This window comes from Homalodisca vitripennis, chromosome 2 (genome assembly GCF_021130785.1).
Source record: "Homalodisca vitripennis isolate AUS2020 chromosome 2, UT_GWSS_2.1, whole genome shotgun sequence".
Lineage (NCBI taxonomy): Eukaryota > Metazoa > Arthropoda > Insecta > Hemiptera > Cicadellidae > Homalodisca > Homalodisca vitripennis.
Window position 1 is genome coordinate 202,305,073 of NC_060208.1, and position 6,481 is coordinate 202,311,553.

Below are 6,481 nucleotides of genomic sequence, written 5' to 3' on the forward strand. Positions count from 1 at the left end.
GGGCCGGAAGTGGCTTGCCTTTACCCCTTCCCAATCCTTATCATCGCCTTCCTGTCCCATTGTTTCAGATGACATTACGCGGTGCCGATGAAAGAGCCGACATCGCCATTCTTGTTAGTGTCCACTGTAGCCTGTGCTGGTGTGATGTGTGATCTGTGATAGTTATACTCGTACTTGTGATTTGTGATCGGGACTGTGCAGTGACAACGCCTGGAATGGACTCCAAGCAGCTGTTGGGTATGTTTTTACCCTTTTCTTTCCCTTCTTTACTGCTTTCTGTTTGTTATTTTTTATATGTATTAACACCTCTCCCAAGTGACGAAGAGGATAGATTCTAATCCTCGAAACGTTGTGTTATACATTTTATAACCCATAACGATGGAAAATGTCGGAAATCCTGTTATCCTTTCAAACCTTGCATCGCCAATAACAAACTATAAAAAAGAACTTTTAAAAATATTTCCATTCTCAGGTTCCGGGAATGTCCAAAGAAAGAGAGCTGTCAGATACCTGAATCTAAGTGTGTTCCTGAGTGAGTTTAATTTACATTTTAGAGGCTTTCGGATACCTGGTGATTTAGTGTTTAAAGGTTTAGTCTTACGAACTGCTGCTGAATATTGCTTCTTATGATATATCAAGTATAGTTAAATGTTTCAGTATTACCATTCTTTGTAGATCCCTTACAATCAAAATAATTTTTGCATAAAAATCTAGTTGCTGTTTAAGAAGTATATTCCTACTATGGTTAAAACTATCACATTAAAAACCCCGTGCTCGTGACTGAATTAAATGCTCAAACAAACGATACTTGATTGAAGACTTCTTGAACGACAGGGATTTAGGGCAGAGGGTCAAGGTTACTAGACTAGGTCGAGTAAATCTATTGTTCTAGACCGTTGTGTGCATGACAATCACGTCTGCACAAGTGATTTGTGTGCATAATTGTGTTTGCTGCAATCCGGCTGAGAATTCGTGACTGGCATTAATTTTAATCCATAGTCACGCAAAACGACCTCTGTGGAAAATTCAAAGCTTATTTATACTTGTTATTTATTGAAAGCTGTTTATATTTCGAACAATCATGGGAACAAAAGTTTACATTAATGCAAAACTTGGAAACAAAGAGTATTGTGAAGGTTGCAACCTTTATTATTATATTTTATAACAGTATTACGATAAATCAAGTATATTCTGTAAAAACCCTCAATATTTGTGAGTAGAATTAACACTAAAACTAAGGAACATTTTATCATTATTTTTACATACTGATAATGTGTCCTGTTGGTGGTCACGTAAAAGATATTGTGGAGGAGGTTTTGAGAGATGAGGGGTTCTCCTAAAGACGGTTATACTTGGGTACTCCTCCACAACAAATTCCTGATGGCCGACGTATAGCCACAACATGGGATCTATCACTCCGAGATGCTTATAACTTCCAACCGAACCAACATTACGAGTAAGTGCAACACAACCACCTGTGTCACTTATATCTGAGCAATCCTATGGGTGTACAGGAACGACACATAGATACTTGTGATATGATATATTAATGTAGAGGGTTGGATTGGCACGTCTAGTTTACTGTGGAGGACGACTGTACTGGCTGGAATAGAGCTGACCTTCTCTTCTGCCAAAGTGATATCCCTACCGTCAACCTTATCCATCCTGAATATGTTATCACCTCATACACAAGTGCAACGGTCCATTTAGAACCAAGTGCAATGAGATATTTCGTATTTTTTTTCCAAAATGAATGCTTTTCATAGAGGAGTTAATGTTGAAACTCTGACACGAAAAGCAAACCGTTCACTAAGATCACAGAAGGTAGTAATGGTCAGATCTAATTTAATCTAATGTGGCCTTCCCTTGAATTCTTCTTCTGCCCCTCCACAGCTGAACAACGCCTAAATTCCACCAATCTTCTAGATGCTACACAAGTTGCCGCTCACGCCTAATGGTGTCATCTACCTAGTTACAATAAACCGATTCTTTATTCCACTTAATTAAATTACTTTACTTAATAATTAATAATTTACTTTCATTCATTATTATTCGGTGTCGAACTTCTCTTGACTGTCTTCTTTCTCAACTTGGGGTCATGTATCCTTTCCAAGAATTGGTTTTGATATGTCATATTGCTAAAACTATATATATATATATATATATCTATATATATAAAAATGAATGTTTGTATGTTTGTCCTTTATGGAATCGTGAACTATTGGACCGATCATGATGAAAATTTGTACGTATATGTATTTTTCCACGGAGAAGGTTTATAAGCTATGCCCATCCCTTTCCCGATTCAGGATTCCGCCCCACTGGTTACAGAAATACCCATAAGAAATGCATTGCAGCAAACATATGTTAACGTCTTTTTCAAATTTTTAATCAGCTGTTCTTTGTAAACTTATATTACACTTATAGTTTTAAAGCATAGAGTAAGCTTAAGAGAAACGACAAATTTTGTTTAAACTGTTTTTGCAATCACTGTTAAACATAGACTTTACTATCCAGATAATACAATTCAAATTTGACGTAAAAATTCACCTTTAACTGCAATATTTATTTAATATAAACCATGCTCATGCTTGATCAGAAGAGTAATGCAGATATCATAATTACTATCTTACGTTGGCTACAAATATAAAGAATGTTATAAAATCAACCTTAGTTGTTTTTTTTTGACAGAAGTATGGTTCTCAAAACTCCGTGTGTACATATTCTCTCGATCGAGACAACAAAGCAAGCTCAATCGTGGCATCGGAGATATAACTAATTTAATCTAAAATTTATTATAGTAAAAAAAAAAATTTACTAAGTAATATAAGGACTTCGGTTCTTAAGATTTTGCGTGCGAAGCCGTGGGTAACAGCTAGATAGAGGCAGGAATATGGTACATACCTTCATAATACGCCCAAGAGGCTCACGATGGAACGACTATCAATTATCTCAGCAATGTTTAGAATGTGATAGAAAAAGAATAAGTGAATATAGTGTACTGTTTTCAACGTTACACTTTTGGCAGATTTTCTTGATAGTATCAACAAGGTAAACTCTACATCAGCGATGACAGTATAAGTCACTTGAACCAGAAGTGCTCATCTACGAGCAAAGATTACAAAAAGCGTGCGAAGCCGCGGGCAACTTTTGCAAAAAATTATTGAAATGCGCAGCAAAGCGCGCCGGGCCCGCTAGTATATATATATATATATATATATATATATATATATATACACTAGCTGTTCCCCGCGGCTCCGCACGCTTTTTGTAATCTTTGCTCGTGTATGAGCACTTCTGGTTCAAGTGACTTATATTGTCATCGCCGATGTAGAGTTTACCTTGTTGACACTATGAAGAAAATCTGCCAAAAGTGTATGTTTATAGCCATTGTACACGTACATGTACTTAATAATAAAGTGGTCTAAAATTCAAGCTATAAGGCGAAACAGAAATTCATTTGGAAGACAAATATCCATAAACACTTCACATAGTGTGTGGTTATTATACACAACTATCTCGTAATTGTAGTTTACAATGTGCAGGCGCTTTGATAACTTGTATATTTTGCAGCGCCTCCTGGAGGTGAGTTACATCAATGGGCATAGCATATTAACCTTCTACGTGGAAAAATACATATACACACAAATTCTCATAATGATCGGTCAAATAGTTTCTGAGCCTATAAAGGACAAACACACAAACATTCATTTATATATATATATATATATATATATATATATATATATATATATATATATATATACTAGCGGGCCCGGCGCGCTTTGCTGCGCATTTCAATAATTTTTTGAAAAAGTTGCCCGCGGCTTCGCACGCAATTTCCCGTTGAAAACAGTACACTATATTCACTTATTCTTTTTCTATCACATTCTAAACATTGCTGAGATAATTGATAGTCGTTCCATCGTGAGCCTCTTGGGCGTATTATGAAGGTATGTACCATATTCCTGCCTCTATCTAGCTGTTACCCACGGCTTCGCACGCAAATCTTAAGAACCGAAGTCCTTATATTACTTAGTAAATTTTTTTTTTTACTATAATAAATTTTAGATTAAATTAGTTATATCTCCGATGCCACGATTGAGCTTGCTTTGTTGTCTCGATCGAGAGAATATGTACACACGGAGTTTTGAGAACCATACTTCTGTCAAAAAAAACAACTAAGGTTGATTTTATAACATTATATAAAATATTTATATTTGTAGCCAACGTAAGATAGTAATTATGATATCTGCATTACTCTTCTGATCAAGCATGAGCATGGTTTATATTAAATAAATATTGCAGTTAAAGGTGAATTTTACGTCAAATTTGAATTGTATTATCTGGATAGTAAAGTCTATGTTTAACAGTGATTGCAGAAACAGTTTAAACAAAATTTGTCGTTTCTCTTAAGCTTACTCTATGCTTTAAAACTATAAGTGTAATATATGTTTACAAAGAACAGCTGATTAAAAATTTGAAAAGACGTTAACATATGTTTGCTGGAATGCATTTCTTATGGGTATTTTTGGAACCAGTGGGGCGGAATCCTGAATCGGGAAAGGGATGGGCATAGCTTATAAACCTTCTCCGTGGAAAAATACATATACGTACAAATTTTCATCATGATCGGTCCAACAGTTCACGATTCCATAAAGGACAAACATACAAACATTCATTTTTATATATATAGATATATATATATATACACATATATATATTTTTTTATTATACTGTATATATTGTATATATATATATATATATATATATAAAACAATAAAACGATAAAATTTCTTTCGGAGCACTAAATATTTCTGCAATCGTCTAATTGAAATATATTAATTTTACGAAAGCTTCTAAAGCATCCATTTATTACGTCATTGAGGAACAAAATCATAGTTTCCGTTTGTGAAATGTTAAAGTTAAACCGATTAATTATAAAAGCAAGGATTAATTTATCTCCAATGTCACATATATGAAAGGATTGATTAATTATTCCCATTTTATCCGGGTTAGAAAAATGGATGGTGTAATGCTGGTAATTGGCCAGTAGCGGTATTTTGTTTGATGCCGGCACGGCTGAACAGCAGCCCTGTATTGATCATCCAGCCTTCCGTGAAAACTGTGTTGTATTGTAGCTTTGGGCGCGACTGTCCGGGATCAAATCGTTGGGCTTACCCTACCGTATTCTTGTATTGATCATCCAGCTTTGCGTGAAAACTGTGTTGTATTGTAGCTATTGGGCGCGACTGTCCGGGATCAAATCGTTGGGCTTACCCTACCGTATTCTTGTATTGATCATCCAGCTTTGCGTGAAAACTGTGTTGTATTGTAGCTATTGGACGCGACTGTCCGGCATAAAATCGTTGGGCTTACCCTACCGTATTCCTGTATTGATCATCCAGCTTTGCGTGAAAACTGTGTTGTATTGTAGCTATTGGACGCTACTGTCCGGCATAAAATCGTTGGATTTGCACTGGCGTATTTCTGTATTGATCATTCAGCATTCCGTGAAAATTGTGTTGTATTGTTGCTATTGGGATACAAAATGTTTGACATTTCACTGGCTTATTCCTTGTATAGTAATCTAATTAGTTTGGGAGTTTGATCAAAATGAGTACTTATAAGCTGTAGATTATACGTAAATTTAATATGTTCATGGATGAGATGAGTGTATTTCCTGTCATTTAACTACTATAATTATATAACAAAAAAAATCCAAAACATTAACATTTCTCTTAGTAAAACTGAGTATACAGTCAATATTGCATTCAATGGAGGTGAGAATACGTGGATCGTATTTATATGCATTTACAATTTATAATATTTTCATTATGGAAATTCGTAGAAAATCACTTTTGTATTCAAACGCTACGATCCTCTATCAGTAAACCTGCTGTCTGTTACTGCTGTATGTTTACTTTTTCGATATATACTGATGAGTTCTAATTTTATTAGTTCGTACATATTGAAACAATGCTTTCAAACTATTAATAAATTTATAAGTACATTTGAATGCAAGGTTAAGTATAGTTTACTAAGAAAAATTTAAGTTTTTCTGAAAACATGGGAACATTTTGGACGGTGTTTCATACACGTTTTAAACATTTTCTTCAGCTCGTGTTCTGTAACCAAAGACAATATCATGTAAAGGAGTCAATGGAAAGACTTTTTAAGATACGTTAAAAGGCCAATGGATGTTTTTCCGCTAAAAATATCATTTGAGAAATTATATAAAGAAAATAAAACACATGTAAAACAGCAATGGTTATCTCATCAATACACTAACCACCAACTTATCATCAGCTGATTGGTTATAAAATTAATTCTCCAACTCAATATCTGACATACAGCCAAATTTCACTATCACATTTAATACTAGGAATCAGCTTATTTATTTATGACGGCTTACACAGCGTCATAATTTTAAAAGTCAGTATTTGAGAAAAATTCAAAAAGCACAGAACGATACAGAAGT

General features: G+C 34.6%; 1 protein-coding gene across 1 annotated transcript in view; it reads left to right on the top strand.

Moving 5' to 3' along the window:
• The window catches only part of LOC124355278 (pikachurin), a 417,704-nt gene that overhangs the window by 200,817 nt on the left and 210,406 nt on the right, over window positions 1–6,481 (top strand). The gene's annotated exons all lie outside the window — the stretch shown is intronic.